This window comes from Aptenodytes patagonicus, chromosome 6 (assembly GCF_965638725.1).
Source record: "Aptenodytes patagonicus chromosome 6, bAptPat1.pri.cur, whole genome shotgun sequence".
In the NCBI taxonomy this organism is placed as follows: domain Eukaryota; kingdom Metazoa; phylum Chordata; class Aves; order Sphenisciformes; family Spheniscidae; genus Aptenodytes; species Aptenodytes patagonicus.
Window position 1 is genome coordinate 1,135,806 of NC_134954.1, and position 19,151 is coordinate 1,154,956.

Genomic DNA, 19,151 nt, shown 5'->3' on the forward strand with positions numbered 1-19,151 from the left:
TAAAGTGAGATTAACTTAACGTGTAAGTTTTGATTTTATTTAGTGGTCTTTCACTATAAAAACCAAGCAAGGTTCACAATATGTTTAAAGCAAATATTGCTTTTGAAATAACAATTAAAAGCATGTGCCTCTTACGGAGCCCAAAACAAGATCGATGTCTCTTGCAATTTAAGAGCCTGGCAAAAGCAGTGAGTTTAAAAGCAGAGGGTTTCAGCGTTAAGGCTCCGAATAGCAGAGCTGAGGAACTAGTTGCACATTTTCCATTATACTGATTAGAAAATGTAGGGTTACAATCCAATCTGCATTCTTAAGCAGGAATTACAACATTATACACAAATTATAAGGGACAATGCAATAGACTGTCAGCAGTGTTAATATCCAACATTATAAATATTTGGCTTCGGTTGGGTTCTTAATGCTATTTAAACAAATACAGTTCTCTCCCCACCTTCCATGTGATTCTTCCTGCTGCAAAAGAGCGTTTTGTTTAAAAAACTTCCTAACGATTACAGAACACATTTATTTATTATTCAGATGGTTCATTTATTAAGAATAAATAATTTAAGTATATTTTCTTCTGTTTAATTAACACATTAGCAGTTGTGGCATATATGGAAAGTAATGTTTATATTTATAATCATTTCTCAGGCTGTTTGTTCTATTCTACTTGACGGCCACCCTACTTATTTATTAAAAGCTCCTGACCTGAATAAGTCTCTAGAGAAATGCTTGCAAACTTCTAGAGAGGCAGTGGAACCTGCGGTAGCAGTAGCAAAATGCTACATCATTCTGTTCAGGTCCTCTAACGTTCATGGCAAGTTTAAACCCATGGAGCAAAAGAGCAAATAATCAGGAAGGCCCTAGGCCGCGTTCAAGCTTGTCGTAAAGAAACATAAATTACATCAGTGTCATTGCTGCTGCATTTGGCACACATGAAAACCATTACTTTATATGACTAGCAAAACCAATTTTTACTTCCATTCTGTTGAAAAAGTGGATACTTATTTCTCTACCCTGTGATTGCAATACCAGACTTTTATGTATCATATTAAAATGCATGCTCTATAATGCTATCTTTTAAATCTATTTTCTCCTTTAAAATGGCATATATGCTCCTTTCCCTTTTTTTTTCCCGAAGAGGAAAATGTATTGCCATTTTCTTTGATAATACGTAAACTTCTTCTAAATGTAATCAAATCTAGATTCCTGTGGCTTAGTTAGTTAGTTAGTTATTTTTAACTATACGTTACGTTTAACATTGTTTGAATCATGGCTTTAGGCACCCAATCAGATTATGTGCTTCCCGTTTTTGGTGTTATGCGAACACGTCCTAAAATAAAGCAATAAAGAACAGTGAACCTTAGACCCTGATCCTATAACAAATGCTATGATGGGGTTTGCTGTAGGATCTGAATTATGTATATTGATGTACTGAAATCTTTTGTATGGATGAAAAAATTACTTTTATAATGTTGAAAAAGAATCTTCTTTCATGATTTCCTTTATTTTTGATGCTTAAGTTTTTTTTTTAATTAATGGAGTCTAATACCCATAACAATAGAGTAATACCACTTTGTACCTGAATATTACTGCTAAACTCTCTCTTCTCTGTCACTTAGAAAAAGTGATATTCACCATGATATTAATAACTTTTATTCAGAAAATATGATCATCGTGATAGTTAAAACTCCCAGCTAAATAGCCTGATGAGGTAGGATTGACCATGACCTTGGAGCTACACAGATTTCTTCAGCAAACTCTCTCTGTTCAGGGTTAAAGCCTCTCCTCCAGCAGTATCTTGAATCCACACCAGGGAAATTATGATAAAAATAATCTTTACATCTCTAGACTCAAATGGATCTTTCTGATTGACTGCCTCTGATGCCAGGTCCGTGTCAATAATTCTCAGTGAATACATGGCTATGACCTTTTCCCCCTTATTTTAGAATTTCTATTTTCAAGACCAATAAAACATGTCAGAACAAAGTGGTCGTTCTAGACATGTGAATGGATGGATCCCAGGTCAGAGGTAATCCTTCAGGAATGTCCTGTTTGGGACTAAATAATACATTTCCCTAATGTCATGGTTCTGTTAAAAATGTATATATGCAAAAATTGCAAGAGACACTCCTTCAATTACACAATGATTAGACAGAAAGAGTAAAATGAGTAAAGGATTTTCAACTTGCTTTCTTAAACCCTGGTAAAGGCTGTAGAAGTTACTGGACACACCTGGTTGCACAGCAGCATAAAATGTAGGACTTAATGGCAATTATTTACTTTATATTTCTGCATAGTGCTACATCATCATCATTGTGAATATTTCTATCCATCACTGGTATAAGACACCACCAAAAGACCATAGAACACCCAGGCTGTCATGTCAATAAACAAATACAATCAGATAAAAAGGAGAACAGTTTTTGATTAAGGTACCTGAGCTGAAATTAGTTTTTGATTCTGACACCAATATAATGTTATCTGTCAGTGAAGTCTCTTCATCTTTTGTACTTCAGCTCCCTGCCTGTGGAATGGGGTAACATTTGTCCCTTTTCATTTCTGTTATCTGCCTTATTTGTTTAGACTATGCGTTGGCCGAGAAGAGAGATGCGTCTTCCTGTACAGCATCTACCTTGCAAACCTGCTTTCTAGATACCACCACCAAATCAGTTGTATTATGGATTGTTAATAATAGGGTAATACTTAAAAAGGAGTATTTTCCAATTTTAGCTTCCTCAAATTCTTGCTGGTTCACTGTATGAAAATACCCTCCTCTGAATTATGTTGCTGTGTTTATATATATGCTATTTCAATGTGTTAGTCCATAGGTCATGTTTCTAACCTTTCAGAAAGTGGGATGTTGCATTATGGACTTCTGATGCTGCTTGTCACATGTAATATCTTTTTTTTAAATTAGCAAACTAAAATCCTATAGATTTTAAAGTTCCTTCTATGCCTTTGCAGTCTTTGTCAGTCTGACTGCTGTAAATGTGGATGATTTTGGCCAGGACCACATGGATTTAATGTAATTCCCATTCACGTCGATAGTTAAACCTCTCTGCACTATATTTATGATTTGCCTCCAGGTGACAGATGCTTGGGCACTCCGCACAGCAGTGCACCTTTAAAGAAATCAGCTGCAGCATACACGGCTGGTTTCACAAGGCAGGTAGTGGTGTGCTCCCAGCTGGGTATCGGGAAGCACGGTCAAGCCTTGTATCATACACCGAGAGTGCTTTTGAGCTGTTTGCAGGAAACCCTTACCACGCATATCTAGCAAACATTGTTTTGGAACATTTAACACTTTGGGGATGGAGGAGTTTCCTCCTGACTAACAGAAGTGACTTATAATAGCTGAATTCCTCATCAAAAAATCTTCTGTAGAAAGATGAGAAACAACTGAATGCTGGCAAAAATTATTTTTTCTGTGCATAGTTGTCTGGTATGCCAAATTATTTTGCTGCTGATTTTCCCTAATTTCTCTTTATGCCTTTTCCATTCCAGCTCACAATAGAGATTACAGGAAAGCAGATTCCATAAATAATTAGATGAGCAATAATAAGACGAGCAAAAAGAGCATTAGAAGTTTGTCCCAACCGATACAACTTGAAAATTTTTTTGTCTGAGTGAAGTGGAACAGTAAATGTGTATTTCCAGCCTCCTTCTTTAGCAGATAAAGTGTTACATCTTAGGTTTGGCAAAGGGCTTGGGTTCTCATCTCTGTGTCCCATCCCACTTTTTCTGTGTGTGGTCGGAAGGAGGGAATCTTGCATTCCATCTACTCAAAGCGATTTGCTCAATGAATCACGCTTCTAGCAATACACATAGAGAAAGATAATGGAAAGGAATAATGATAAAGACCCAAACCCGAATGGTTTTATCCAACGACTGTGATGTCTTCTGTGTAAGTGTTACATGGGGTTATGTAGGATGGACCCTAGTCTTGCTCTTTGGCACCTGGTATTCAGCTAACACGCCTACCATTTCATTAGAGCAGCCGGAGCTTGCTCTCTGTCAGAATGACAACCCTCAGAAAGTCAAGTGATTAACAAGCTGTACTGGGTTTGCATGGCAAGGTTTTGGTAGCGGGGGGCTACAGGGGCTGCTTCTGTGAGAAGCTGCTAGAAGCTTCCCCCATGTCCAATAGAGCCAATGCCAGCCGGCTCCAAGACGGACACACCGCTGGCCAAGGCCAAGCCCATCAGTGACGGCGGTAGCGCCTCTGGGATAACGTGTTTAAGAAGGGGGGAAAAAACTGCACAACTGCAGCCGGAGAGAGGAGTGAGACTATGTGAGAGAAACAACTCTGCAGACACCAAGGTCAGTGAAGGAGGGGGAGGAGGAGCTCCAGGTGTCACAGCAGAGATTCCCCTGCAGCCCCTGGTGAAAGCCATGGTGAGGCAGGCTGTCCCCCTGCAGCCCATGGAGGTTAATGGTGGAGCAGATATCCGCCTGCAGCCCATGGAGGCTAATGGTGGAGCAGATATCCACCTGCAGCCCATGGAGGTTAATGGTGGAGCAGATATCCACCTGCAGCCCATGGAGGTTAATGGTGGAGCAGATATCCACCTGCAGCCCATGGAGGACCCCACACTGGAGCAGGTGGATGTGCCCAAAGGAGGCTGTGACCCCATGGGAAGCCCATGCTGGAGCAGGCTCCTGGCAGGACCTGTGGAGAGAGGAGCCCACCCTGAGGCAGGTTTGCTGGCAGGACTTGTGACCCTGTGGGGGACCCACACTAGAGCAGTTTGTGAAGAACTGCAGCCTGTGGGAAGGACCCACATTGGAGAAGTTTGTGAAGAACTGCAGCCTGCGGGAAGGACCCACATTGGAGAAGTTTGTGGAGAATTGCCTCCCATGGGAGGGACCCCATGCTGGAGCAGGGGAAGAGTGTGAGGAGTCCTTCCCCTGAGGAGGAAGGAGCAGCAGAGACAACGTGTGATGAAGTGACCACAACCCCCATTCCCCATCCCCCTGTGCTGCTGGCAGGGAGGAGGTAGAGAAAATGGGGAGTGAAGCTGAGCCCAGGAAGAAGGGAGGGGGGGGAAAGGTGTTTTGGTTTTATTTCTCATTTCCCTACTCTGATTTGATTGGTAATAAATTAAACTAATTTCCTGAAGTCAAGTCTGTTTTGCCCATGACTGTAATTGGTGAGTGATCTCCCTGTCCTTATCTCGACCCACGTGCCTTTCATTATATTTTCCCTCCCCTGTCCAGCTGAGGAGGGGGTGATAGAGCAGCTTTGGTGGGCACCTGGTGTCCAGCCAGGGTCAACCCACCACACAAGCATACCTTAGAGTTGTGATTCTGTTGTGAGTACTTGCTTTCCAGAGTTAGGTGGCTTTGATGAGCAATTTATGGGATAGAGCACAAATCAGACAACAGTTGAAGCAGGCAGGGGACTTTGCAGGGCATAAGCTACCCTGCAATAATTCCTTGTGGCTCTCGCAGCTCGTACGTAGCTAATATCTTACAGCTGGTATGGTTTATACTCTTAAGTGAGTGTCCTCACCTTTGCCGGTGCTTTCCTTCCAGAGTATCTCAGGTGTCTGCAGTCCTGAATACGGGTCTCACCTGGGCATAACTTCTGAGACCCCACCACACAGCCTTCCTTGCCTTCACAGCCCGATCCCACGTCCCTCCTGCACCGCTCCCAGCCTCGCCAGCGCGGTCTCCATCTATAAGGTTTGAAGCCTTGTCCGCTTCAAGTCATTTCTCCACTTTACCAAAACCTTTGCAACGTGTCCTCTTCCTCCAACGACATCACTTCACGTTCTCCTCCCTCTCTTCCCACCTCGGGTTTCCAGGGTCTCCTCTTTCTCCTCCAAACTTACCAAACTGTTACCCTACCTTCTCTGGCCTGTTCCTTTCTTCCAGCCGCCGCCTCTGTGTCTTCCTGCCCCGGTGCCCGCTGCGCCCTTCACCAAAGCCTCGTTTTCTTCCTCTCCGTCCCACCTCTCCCCTCGCCTGCCCTTCTCCACGTCCCTTCTCCTTCGCTCGCCGGGCCGGGCCGCCCAGAATCCCGGATCCCGCCCGCGGGGGGAGGACGACACCTGCACGAGCAGGTGCGCGGGGCGGGGCCGCCCCGCCCCCCTCTCCTCTCCTCTCCTCACCGCCGGGCCCGGCGGCGGCGCTGCCCCCTCGGCGGGGCCCGGAGCCCCCCCCTCCACCCCCCGTCCCCGCTCATGAATATTCACGCCTCCCCTCTCCGTGACGTCGCCGCGGTCCCGGGGCGGGAGCCGGAGCCGCAGCCGCCCCGGTGCTGGCCGTGAGGGCGAATGACGGAGCGGCGGCGGCGGCAGCCTCCGCCCCGCCTCGCCTCGCCCCGCAGACAGCCGCCGGGAGCTGCCGCGCAGGGCGGCGTGTCGCGCGTGGAGGGCCGGCGCCGCGGCGGGGATGCGGCGGCGCTGCTGCTGGGGGCCGGCGGCGCTGCTGGTGCTGCTGGTGCTGCTGGGGCCGGGCAGCCTGCTCGCCGCCAAAGGCAGGTAGCGCGGGCGGCGGCCCCGGGGCGAGCGGGAGCGGCGGGGCGGGGGCGCGGGCGCCGCTGCCCGCCAGCCCGCGGACGGCGCCCGAGTACTCGGGTGGTGGGGGGTGGCCGCGGTGCCCGAGCCCGCGGCGGGGGCAGCGGGGCCGGGTCGCCGCTCTGCCGCGGGGTCTGCGGGGAGCCGGCCGGGGCGGTCGCCCCGCGGCGTGGGCCCCTCCCCGGAGAGGCGGCGGAGCGGAAAGTTCGGGGAGGGCGGGAGGCTGCGCGGGGCTCGGGGCCGCGGCGCCGGCGGCTGCGCCCGGGCCGCTTCCTCGGCGGGCGGCCGCGGGTCGGCGGGTTCCCGGCAGCTGGTCGCCCGCTACTTTTTGGGGCGTGCCCGTCGGCGGCGCGGGGGGGGGGGGGGGGGGCTGGAGTCGGCCGAGCTGAGCGGGAGGTGCCGCTCCCGGCGCGGCCGGTGCTGCGGAACCGCTCCGCCAGTCCGGCGCGGGTGGCAGCCGCGGCTTGGCGGATCGCGGGCAGGTTGGGGTCCGCCGCTTCCCGGCAAACGGTCTGGAAGGGCTGAAAGGAAGGAGGCGGGAGGAGACGGTGGCAGCTAGCGGGGTTCCCGGGAGGCCGGGACGTCGGGTGGCCCGGAGCGTCCCCTGTCCGCTGCCTGCGCCCCGCTTCGCCCCGCCGCTCGTAGGGAAGCGCGGGTTGGTTGAAACTTGCTGTTCGGCGGGGCTCCGGCAATGCCGGGGCTCCCGGCCCGAGCGCTGCCGCTCCGAGAGGGCTCCCAGGTGTCGGGGCTGCTTCCCTTCGGCGGTTTTCTTTTCCCTCGACGTTGTTTTCTTGCGGGTCTGGTCTGACTAGCCCCGAGTTTTAAGAACTTACTTTCGAGAACTCTGTCTCAGTTTATTTTGTGTTATTTGACAGCAGTTCTATTCTTTTTACTTTTACGTGAGGCTTTACCTTTTATTTTACTTGGGCGTGTGCGAGGGAGAGAGGGAAGGGAAAACTTTAGTGTTTGTTTGTTTGTTTTTCTTAAAAAAAAAAAACCCAAAACAACCGCATGAGTCCTAACTTTGAGAGGAAGCCGATTCTTTCCAGCAAGCGTTGCCTTAACTTTCCTTAGATTGCCCTGTGTGAATAGCAGAAAGTAACGATAGGAAACGAATCGCTGCCTCTGCTGCGAACCCAGCGTATACCTGCAGGTCCTGGTGGGATACGGTGTTCTCTGGGCAGGCTAACTGTGTGATGTAACAAATGACGTGGGACGCTTTGATGGAGGGGAATTATTTCCCTCCTGTTTACTTTCTTATGTATTTTAAGGTAATTATCTCCTTTATACGGATCTTTTCTTTAGACAAGCATGCGAGTTTTTAGGTCGTGGGAGATGTATTTTTAAATGCTGCAGGTAGTTCATCAGACAAACCGGAGTCGTTTTCTTGTTGGGTTCTACTTTGTATTTGACCACTGGAGGGCTGCAAAGAGCATTTTTGGGTATCAGTAGCCACAATTTGCCAGTATTTAAAAACAGACATTTTAAGGGTATTTATATTGATATTTAAGTGCTTTAAGTTTTCACTTACTACTTCACATACCTTGTTTCTTAAAATTAGATATCATCAAAGACTATTGCAGGATTAATAAATGAATTAACACATTTTGGCGCTGTATGCAGTCAATATCTGAAATACTTACCTCTGTGGACCCTTCCTTTCTCCCACCCGATCAGTAGAGGAAAGAAAAAAGGGTTTAGTTCAATAAGAATCTGGTGCTGCTTTCTCCTTGCTCTGTATTTTCTATAGGACACAAATGTTAATCAAAAAGGCGTTTTGTGCATGCAATTGAGAAGCTTGGTACTATAACCATAAACTTGACTTTTAGCTTGACGGTGGGTGCTTTCTGGTTGGAGATGTCGGTAGGATGTAGTGTGTACAAAGCTCACCTGGTGCTTTAAGCGTCCTGTTGTAGAGAGTAGCAAAGACAATCTAAGATAATGATCTCAAATCTCATCTACTTTGCTGTGCTCTGCTGCTCCTCATTTAAAAAAAAAAACCAACCCCCCCTCTCCTTTCCCCACATGTTTTTGAGGATGGGGAGAAGGATTACAGAAACAGTCCTGGCTCTCATCATTCACTCAGTAGAAAATAACAGTTTTTTTCACAAAAATATCTCCAGGCTGCAAAAACTGTTTATTCTCCATAGGAAGGAAAAAACCCATGACTCTCTAAAGTTTTCCAGGGAAAAACAAATGTAAGCGGTAATGCCAGAATGTTTAGTAGGTGGTCAGTTACAGAACTTAATCTGTGCATTAAACATTCATATGCAATTCGTGGCTTTGTTAGCTTTCTAGCAGGTTGTTGACCCTGGGATCTTTATCATAGGTTCCTATAAAATCGCCATTTTGGACAGAAAAATGGTTTCTTTAAAGTATTTTCAGACAGCTTTGTTCGACAAGACAGAGAGGCACACTTTCTGGATTATTGGAAATGCATTAATGATGTCTGGAAATTGTGTGGACGGTCTCTCATGGTCTTCAGTTATCTAAAAGAGAACATGCTGAAGGGTAAGATTATTTTTTTTTTTTTTTCCCAGCACATTCAAAATTCATAGGTGCGTGTGGTCGCAGGCAGGGAGAAATACTACCTGCAGCATTTCACTTTCTCTTTCTGTCTCTCCACAAATTATGCATAAGGCTGATCTCTTAAATTATTTATTATCTTATTCTAGTATTTACTATTAAACTACTCAGTGAAGTCCTAAAAAGGTTGCCATATCCAAATTCCTTGTGAGACCCAATTAGTCAACCTTTCAAGTTTGACTGTATTTGAACTTCATCATTAACATAAACATCATTTTAATCTTAATTTTTAAGTACAGCTGAAAGCATCTCAATGATCTGAATAACTAATATTTGATTCCTATTAAATTAATTACATGGGCAAAACTTGAAGTCTTAGTCATTCAGGACGTTTCCAAATCAATGGAATATTCAGTCCCACTTGGCAAATCTATTATGTGAATATATCTGATATGACTATCAGCGGCAGAAAAACAACTAACCCAGGGAGACAGAGCCAGCATATTCTGTGCAAAAGAAAGCTTAAAGCCTGGGGGGAAGAAATAGAAGGAAAATCTTTGAGAATATGCTATACAGATCCCAGTGTCTGAATCTTTCTGTATAGCACTATGGTTACTTGCAAATTTTTTTCACAGTAAATAATAATGAAATACTTTTCCATATCAGCTCAAAGGAGAGAGATAAAAAAAATAAGAACCTTTTCATCCTCATCCAAAATACATGAGAAGTAATGTTTGGCACACTGCTTAGGTCAGAAGATGGGGGATGAAGCAACCGAGCAACCGTGCTTTCTGTAGCTCACCAAGAAACCCTGGAAAAGACATGTAAATGGTTTCATATTTCCATTTTCTCATCAATAAATGGAGATAGGAATATTCCTTTTCAGGAATACTCCCCCCCCCCCCCTTTTTTTTTTTAAGTGTTCTGATTGAAAAGCAATTCATGAAAACTGACTCTTCTGTCTCATAGGATAAAAGATTCATCTGATTATGAAATCTGGGTGTCAAGATAATGAAATGATTCAGAGGTCTCAAAAGACAAAAATTGGAGTATTTGATACCTGCTTTAGCATTCAGGTATTTCAGCATAGAAGACTGACAACTATATTTAAGTTGTCATTACGAAGCTAGAGAATGTTTGCCAGCCGTAATCGTATTGTTACCAATTTTAATTGCGTTATTTGGAAGGCTACCAAAACTGGGAACCTAAGAGCTTCAGAGCTTTCAAAGCGTATTTCAATTGCAAGCAAAGTATGTGCCACTTAAAGAACACCCTGGAAGGTATGTCGTTTGTCACCAGACATTAAGTGGCATGAGAGCAGCGTGGAGTCATAGTTTCGTCGCTTTTTTCCTTGAAGTGACAGCCCTTGGAGTTCGAAGGCAGTATCTGTATCTGGATGGACCTTCTCATGGCCAAATTGCACGCTTGAAAGCTGTCTCAGTTTTCTTTCTCTGCCTCTTAAAGATTTGGAGAAGTGTGTGAAAGCTGATTAGAAGCTCTCAGAGATACTGTCACCTTGTTTTGATTGTTTACTGTTTAACTGGAAAAATTTATTGGTGGTCCAGTACTCCTGTACATCCATTAGGCATTAAAAAAGCAGGATGCAAATTACTAATTTTATATAGTTATAGCTTGGTGTGTGTTATGAAACAGATGTTATTCCTAGGGCTCTTGAAAATAAAGATTCATGACGATGTTATTTAATATCTGATAAAAAGGTTAGAGGGTAAATTTTCTCATACACTTCTTGTGTATTGGATTTTCTATGTCAGATTGACAGGACGTTTTGGGAAAGTGATTTCAAAGGTCTAATTCCAGCTTCAAATACACTTCCTTTCCTCCCTTTGTACATATATTCTTGGCCTCATCTTTATCCTCATTTTGACTTAGTTGCCTCAAGTGATTTGTTTCTGTTTCTTTTGTTTCCAAGAAGGTTGTATTAGAAGGCAGCAAATAGTTTGCCTGGCTCCTATAGAGTGTCTGAGTGGTGTAGCTAGCACTTCATTTAGTAGAGAGAGTTTCCCTACTGTGAAATAAGTAATGGGAAAATGAAAGGTAAAATGCATTGTTTCTATAGCAAGCTAATTGCTAGTGTCAAGTGTAGTTCCCTGTTGTCCATAGCCTACTTTTGCAAATATGGCAAATAATCAAGTCCTGACATTCAAAACATGTCTAATGTTACTTAATGTTGTGTAAGTGTAATTTTAAAAGACAAATTTTAAAACCCAATAGCAGTGAGATTTGTCCTGGCTCAAATTTACAGTTTGTTTGTCTGTGGAGAGGGCCATAAACTAAGTGTAGCTCTTCTCAGAGACTTTTTTCCCCTCTGGTATCCTTAAAAAAGAGCAGTCTGAAAAATAACAGGTAGGGGATACATACAAAGGGATCTTTGACTTACCTCTGGCTTTCCTAGTGATCACGCTCAAATGGCAGTTTCTTCCTCTCTCAAATGTCTTATCCATTTTGATTTATTAAACAGAAATAAATGGGGGAAAAAATAATCTTCAAACAACTTGCAGTCAGTTTTAACAGGATACTTTAGAGGATGGTAACAGAGTTGGAAGACACAGTCTTTATTCGAGATTCAGCTGGAGAAAAATCTTTGGCTTTGGATGTTGTACTTCAAGTAGAATCCGGAGTTGGTTCCAACAGAGAACAGTGAGATTGATAAGCCTAGAAAAAGTGACCTGACGTGCTGAAGGAGTTGTGGTTAGCTGAATGAAAAAGAATTGAGGAACATGCAAACGGTTTTCAGGTATATAAAAAGCTCCTGCAAATCAGAGGAGAAAATAACGTTCTCCATGCTCTCTATGGGTAGGACAAAAAGTAAAGAGCAACAGGAAAGATTCAGGGTAGACTTTAGGAAAAGCTTCTCTTATGATATTTTAGTGCCTTTAACTGGAGAGCTGTAAGAACTATTTGGAATAATATTAGCACGTATAAGTGGACCAGACCTTTTGGTAGGGAGGAGAATGGATGCAATGACCTCCTCACATCATCCCAAAACCTGAGTTTCAAACTACCCAGAAAACCCTGCAACGGTTTTGGTAGTGGAGAAAGAAGAGAGTTGGAGGCAATATGGACATTTTAATAAAATATTTTATCACCTGAGATGCTTCTTCAGGCACCTTGTACCATTCCTTGGCATCTGCAGATGCTGACTGCAGACTAGCAGCTCTCCTTTAGTGGCAGCCACTGCAGCCGTCCCTCTTGGGGATATTTCAGTGCTCATTTATGTGTTCTTCTAGATAAGCCCCTTCTGTCCTCAGAAGGTACAGCGTTCAACAACTGTGTGAAGTAGTATCTCCTCTTCTGCTCTTCTCTGGAGTAGTCCCCTGAATCACAATCTAGCAATAGGTGCTTGAATCAATCATATAGGGTGTTTGCATCTTTGATACCAAGCAAGCAAGCACCTTTATTCAGCTAATCCCCAAAGCCTTCTCTACAGGAGAAGCTGTAGGGTGTTGTAGATGCTAAACCTTCAGATGGATTCAGCAAATGATTGTACAGCTTCATGAAAGAAAAAAAAATCCAACATGTGCATATAATACAAAGGCACAACCTCTTGTTGAAGCGGTCTTGTGCAAGCTGGGAGACTATCCAGGAGCAGTATTGTATGTGTGTTTTTCTTTTCCATAGGCGCTTGCAGTTGGCCGTTGTCAAAGGCAGGGGTACCAGCTTCAGCTGTCCCTCGTTCTCCTACAGGGTGACTCTTCCTATGGTCTTCGCCAGACAGCCCAGGAATGTGGGGGGCTGTGACTTAGGAAACTGGCTTACTCGCTGAACACAAATTGTGGTGTTTTGGTATGGCTTGTGGGTTTTATGCTGAATTTTAAAGAACATCCTAGCTCATTTGAGACTTGGCACACTTTTTTCATTTCCACAAATGCAGGTTTTAAGTAACACACTGGCAAGCCCATAGTAAATGCTATATGGGTACTTTTGATAATTGCAGCTGAGGTAGAGAGGAGGGTGACTAGGAATCTGGAATCTGAGTCTGTTAAACTTCAGAATCGGAGAACAGGTGGACCTTGTTGCCAAGTTTGAAAAGCATGAGTCAAAGTAATAAGCGTAAAAAGAGAAGACAGTTTGAAAAGAACTAGAGGTGGGAAAAAGAAGCCTAATGTCAAACTTGAGAAAGGCATTCGTAATACCAAAAAGAAAATACTCTCTGACTAAAGTTAAAGTTTGTGGTTTGATCCCATTAGACTTTTATCTATGAGTTTAAGTATGTTGTGATTATTTAAAAATAGAAAAGTTGTCATGATTTGGAAAGGGTGTTTGTAAAAATAAGTTAGAAGGAATTTTGCAGGAGACGCTTGTGGCGTGATTTGAAGAGTTGTTAAATCTGTCACTGTACGTAGAGGCAGGGTTACTTGTCTGTCACTTTACGGTGTAATATAAAAAGCGCTTTCTGCAGCATCATACGGTTCCCTGTACTCCAAGTTACTTCTTGCAGAACAGCATAACAGGATGTCTGGTCTATGATTTATGTAGTGTTCAGAAAATGTGTATATTAAAGCATGCGTATATATGTATGCTCTATATTTATTTTAAACAGATTTAATTTTGTATACATACATATGTGCCTACATACTTAATTGTGGGGTATGAGAAATGATACAAATCTGAAAGAAAACGTCATAATTCATTTTGCGTTCCACAGCTCGTGAGGTTGCAGTGTAAGATCGGAATGTGCCAGAATCCTTGAATAGGATGTGTGGACTTGCTGACTATGCTTTGATGCAATTATTTCTTCAGAGTAAACTCTACTGTTGAAAGAAAGAAACTGAGCCTTCATTTCCGTGTTGTTTACATCTTCGTGAACTCTGTTCATGTAACCTGGCTTCTTCTGAATGACTGCGAAACTATAGAGTGAGAACTTCTGTTTTGTTTTCAGTTTTATATTAAGCAGGGTATTTAAGCACGCTAACAACTACACCTAGCTGGAGAGAATTGTGCCCGTTCGCTGTGGGGCTTTGAGCAGACATCTACAGGATGCCTGTAATGCTTCAGTGTGTTGTTTTCTTTTATGAACTGCAAATTTACTGTATAGACTAGATTAATGAGGGGAATTTAAATATTTAAAACATTTAAGTGTAGATTTCTGAAGTATATTTTAGGAGAGTTGATTCTAAGTGACTTCCTATTTTTTGCTGTATGTATTCCAATAAAAATGAATATGATGACTGCTTATAGCTGTTGAGTAAGGGAGTGAGTTATGAAGAGCACGTTGTTAAAACAGTATGCATTATAATATGTCATCAAAACTACAAGCCAACTTCTTCATAAAATCAGCATAAATGCTCTAGTCAGAAAGATATGGATATGTATCTCTAACTACATCAATTAATTTGACATTCGTCATTCTCAATAACTGACACTTAAAAAAAAAAAGTTCAGTGTTTAAAAGACATTGAATCTAAATGGGATTTAAACCCCCAACCCCTGAAATCCTACTTAATGTGGGAGACGGATGATTCTTAAAATCTGTCTTTTAAGAAATTGCTGGGGTTTCTATAAAAATCTTGTAAGTTCTGTTGCTTGGTGGCGAAATATCCCTGCTTTTGGCTTTTTAGTATAGTTAGGGTCTCTATGAGATGTTCAAGCTTGGCAGCAATGAAACAGACTGAAAATATGGTTCAATTTTTTTTTTTGGCCCTTACGGGCTGAGTATCCTCAAGATCACTCAGCTGGAGTGCAAGTTGACCAATATATCATTTAGGACTATGGGACTGTGAAAGAGAACTTTGCCTATTACCTAAAAGCATTTTTTGGAATTGGATATAAGAAGTGTATATGCTGAATTACAATTCATTTTAATGTGACTTCTCTCTGTGTTGATTGTAAAGATGGTTCTGTGTGGAATTGCAGTTTCTTAGCAGTTAATGCTGTTATTTAGATGTTTGGTCTTTGTACGTGAAATCTTGACCCTGGTTAAATCAATGTGAGATTTGCGGTGTATCTCAGTGGAATCAGGGTTTCGTCCTTTGTGTGTTTTAGTATAAATGTAAACAGTTCTTTCAAAGCTTTTAATGTTCTTCTGCTAATAGTTGCCTTTATCCAAACAGGAGGAATGTTTGATTTAATCTCTTTCAATTTACGGCTTCCTGTGGTATAACTGCCTTCATTGAGTCAATAGAACAATTCTTGGGTTTTTTGTTCTTTTGAAAGTGCTTTTCATTCAACTTAAAACTATTACCTGAAGTGTTGATGAAGACGGCTGTCCTACAGATTTAAATATGGTAATTCTTCACTATGTTGACTTTCAAAGTACCTGTAATGAAGCAGTCTGTTTTTCTCTTGTTTCCTCACTGACTGTCTTCCATCCCATCCCCATGACTCCTGTCTGTTACTAGTTAAATAGTAAAGACAAGCAATGCTGCAGTTTCCCAAGGTTTCAATTGTACTCATTTTATCAAACTGTTTTTTGTTGCTGTTTTAAATCAGACTAATCACTTGATGTTGTGTATCCCAAATATGGATAGTACTTGTCTGCTTTTCTAATAACAATTATTAAGAATTACATTTTATTTACCTTACTGCTACTTCCCTATACGTATCTTAGGACAATTAAAATGAAGTGGGTCACCTTTAATTCATTTGAAGAAAATTGCCGTCAAACGTAAATATTAAGATTATGGTGTTTTCTGATCAGCATTCATCCATCACTCATTTGCTAGCAGATTAGAGTGAGTAAAATAGGTGAGAAAAATTGGACTCTACTTGTCTTGAGACTGATTTCTTCTTGCTTTGTAACTTGAGTAGATTCTCCTCTCTGAAATATGCACGTGCTTATAAATACTATGTGTGTATGTGTTTATATGTGCGTTGCATGTGTTTCTGACCATTTTCAGCTTATAAGGATTTAATGACTTGTGACGTTTTTATTGACTTTTAAGATACTGTTTTTTTCCCTTAAAATCCCAGCTTCTGAAATCAAGAGACTAAGGAAATGTAATCTTTTATTCCTTAAAACATAATAAACCCTACTTGTAATATGAGGGAGAAGTGAAAAGGTAATGCAGGTATATCACAAAAGCTTACAAGCATGAATGAAGTAATGAACGTTTCCCTCATAACTTTGTGGGTTGTTTTTTTCTTACACCTGATTGTTGGAAATGCGATAAAAATCTGACTGTGGCTGGAAAACATCACTCCACCCTGTCTGTACTGGGTTGCAAAATTGCAGTAATTGGGTTGAGTTTCTTGGTTATAAGTGGAGCTTGCAAAACATGGTTTGGTGAAACAAAGTTAAAATCGTCTGAGTTCTCTCTCATGGTTTTCTGTGTGACAGACATTATTGGCTTCTAAAATCTGTTTTGGAGTTAGTTTCACAAAGGCTACTAGCAGAGGTCAATATATGACAGAATTCATTGGCAATAATATTTGAGGTATTTCTGAAGAAACTGTATGGCAATCATATTTGAAGGGCTTTTTTCCCTTTTCTTTTTGAGAGCTACTTTAAAAATTCCTGAACTGCAGTTGAACAGATGGTGTTTGCCATTGTTGTCAGTCTTAGGAAGAAAAAATGAACTTTTAAGATCTTGGTTAACAGAATTTTAAATTCTGAGAAATAAAACCTAGAGAGATTTAAATCAGTGTGATTTATGCTAAGCTGTTTCAAAGTGTCTGCATTATGATAGTGGTCTATAAATCTAGCTAAGGTGGATTCAGAAACTGTTGATTTGGTGTCATAAATGGAAAAGCACTGGCTACTGTAGCTGGCTTCCATCTTTTTCTTCCTCGAAAACAGTGTGGACAGTGTAGATGCGTAAAATGGAAACATCAAAGTGCAATTATTTCAATGTTTTGCTGAAGCAAAAGGCACAAGATGAGACACATAGTTCTTGAGATGAAATAATTTGAAGAGTAATATTTCAAGGCTTATTTTGGGACATTGATTTTTTTTTTTTTTTCTCCTTATTTTCCTTGGCACTCCTTCTTTAATGGCAGTCTTTGTTGTGGGGTCTGTGGACCACTTCCAATGACTGCAAAAAATAATCAAGAAAAACAAGTCTATTTTCATTAGGCTTGTATTGCCATTCAGCTGTCCATCTCTAAACTTGCAGAGATCCACAAATCCAAAAGTATTGGAGCTACTTGTGAAGATTAGCAAAAATATCTGGGAGAGAATATTTTTGGTGGAAACAACATGACTTCAAAAAGTGTCAGTCTGTTAGTTGGATATGTGACTGTTTCTAATAAGAAAAGATATTTTGTCCAATATGAATCCCTTCTTTTATAACTTAAATTTAATCTGTGTAAATTTGAATGTAAAACAAAAATTCTTACAGGATGCAACATGTCAGTCTTGGTGAATAAATAATGGCCACTTCAAACTGATTTGTAAGTTGCAAACAAATTATTCTCTGCATACTTCCAGATCTTTATAAAGTCTTTAAAGTTTCAATACTTGAAGCCTCTTAAACCAGTGGGGTAGGAGTTTCAATGTTTTCACTAACAAACTGGAAAAGTACACCTTTAAAAAGAGGGGATAAACTTTCAGGTGGCATATGTCAGCAATGCTGACATATTTTAAACATATGCTGACGTATTTTAAACCAGCTGAGGCTGTGGTCCTATTAAGAATATGGTTGAATACAGAGATTTGTTTGGTTTGTTTAACTTGTCAGAAGCTTCCAAAAAAGGGTTCTGTGCAATTTTTCTCAGTTCTGGACTGAGCATTTGCCAGAACAGCTCATCAGACAGGTCTGGAATTTTTTTGGGTGTATATGTATTGGGGAAAAGTGTTGAAAGTCTAATTATGTCTTACGAAACTTGCTTCAAAAGGTGTAACCCCCCCCTTTGTTGTGTGCAGTTGGAGCTAGAACAGCAGTGGTATGTTTTCCTGGACAATAGAAACATCGTCGGGATCTGCTGCTGGTTGCACTTTGCAGATCCTGTACTTAAGGCAGGATTGCCAACGCTTAGCTGGTTGCATTTGATTAGGAGGTAGCATGGGAGGTGCGCTAGGACGTAAGTGGCAACAAAATGCCTCTTTATGTTTTCTTTTGCGTAAAGAACACTTCCCCTCAAACAGAAGTACGCTCCAGTAGCAGTGTCACATTGTGCACCTTTCCTTTCTGCAGTGGAGCATCTCTCGGCACGTGGAATGCATGCTGCCGAAATGGACAAGCAGAAAAACATGGCGTCTGCATGCCTGCAGTCTGTTTTAGTGTCTGCAGAACACTTCACTCGTTCTTGGGGGTGTTAAAACACGTACAATATGTACACAAGTATTCAGTGAGGAGGAACTGGTGTGATGAAGATAAGCAAGGGATAATATCAAGGACAAAAGGTTAAGTTATGCAGTAGTCTGAGGAGTGAACTGACCGTGCAACTGAAAGCCTTTATTTGGGAAATACTTTCATTTGAGGTGATCCTGAAAAAGGTAGTTGCATCATAATTTCAGGGGAATATTTAATTTTTTCCAGGGCCAAAATTACATTCTCAAAAATGAAAACTTGTCTCTCTCGTTTCCTAGCCTCAAAGGGCATATTTTCCTTAAGCTGTAGTGGAATTTACTAGGGGATAAATCTTAAAATGCAGTAATCATTTCTTAAACTCTCCATTTGAACATGCAGTAAGAGCTAAACCCATGCATAGTTTAGCTTAACCTTCTTTGGAAGTATTTGAAACTGAACAATATAAATGCTTTCTGTACACAATAAGGCTGTGTATGAGCAGTCTTTCACAATAGCCATCCAAATACATTTTGTACAATAGAGAACGCTTAGTTACAGCAAGATCAAGGGGGGGGAGGGGGCGGGGAAGAAAGCTTGGTATTTCGATAAGCAGGCGTTGGCAGTTCAAGTTCTGAGGTTCTTAAGGCTTCAGCGTTGCCAGCACTACGAACCCTAACAGACAGAAAGGAGCTGGCAGCCAGGGGCCTTGGCGTTCATGAGCTCTGTCTCCAAAGATTTTGGATTGATGGGAAGACATTGAAATTCTCTAAACTTTTGAGTATCTAGCCTTGACTATATTTCAAGGAGTGGTCTCACTGAGGCCACAAATCCTAAAAATAAATTAGGACAAGCAAATGAAGTGTGTTATGGAAACCTAGTTATACACCAGCTTCTGTTTCATTGGAAGCTAATACAA

The 19,151-nt window shown here is 42.1% G+C and overlaps 1 protein-coding gene across 2 annotated transcripts in view; it reads left to right on the top strand.

Moving 5' to 3' along the window:
* Window positions 1-6,400: 6,400 nt before the first annotated feature.
* Window positions 6,401-19,151, top strand: part of CLSTN2 (calsyntenin 2) — a 399,465-nt gene continuing 386,714 nt past the window's right edge. Inside the window, exon 1 of one of the 2 annotated variants that reach the window (XM_076340846.1) lies at window positions 6,401-6,485. The gene's annotated coding sequence lies outside the window, so the exon portion shown is untranslated. The remainder of the gene's footprint in view (window positions 6,486-19,151) is intronic. The other variant, XM_076340847.1, reaches the window with a different exon arrangement.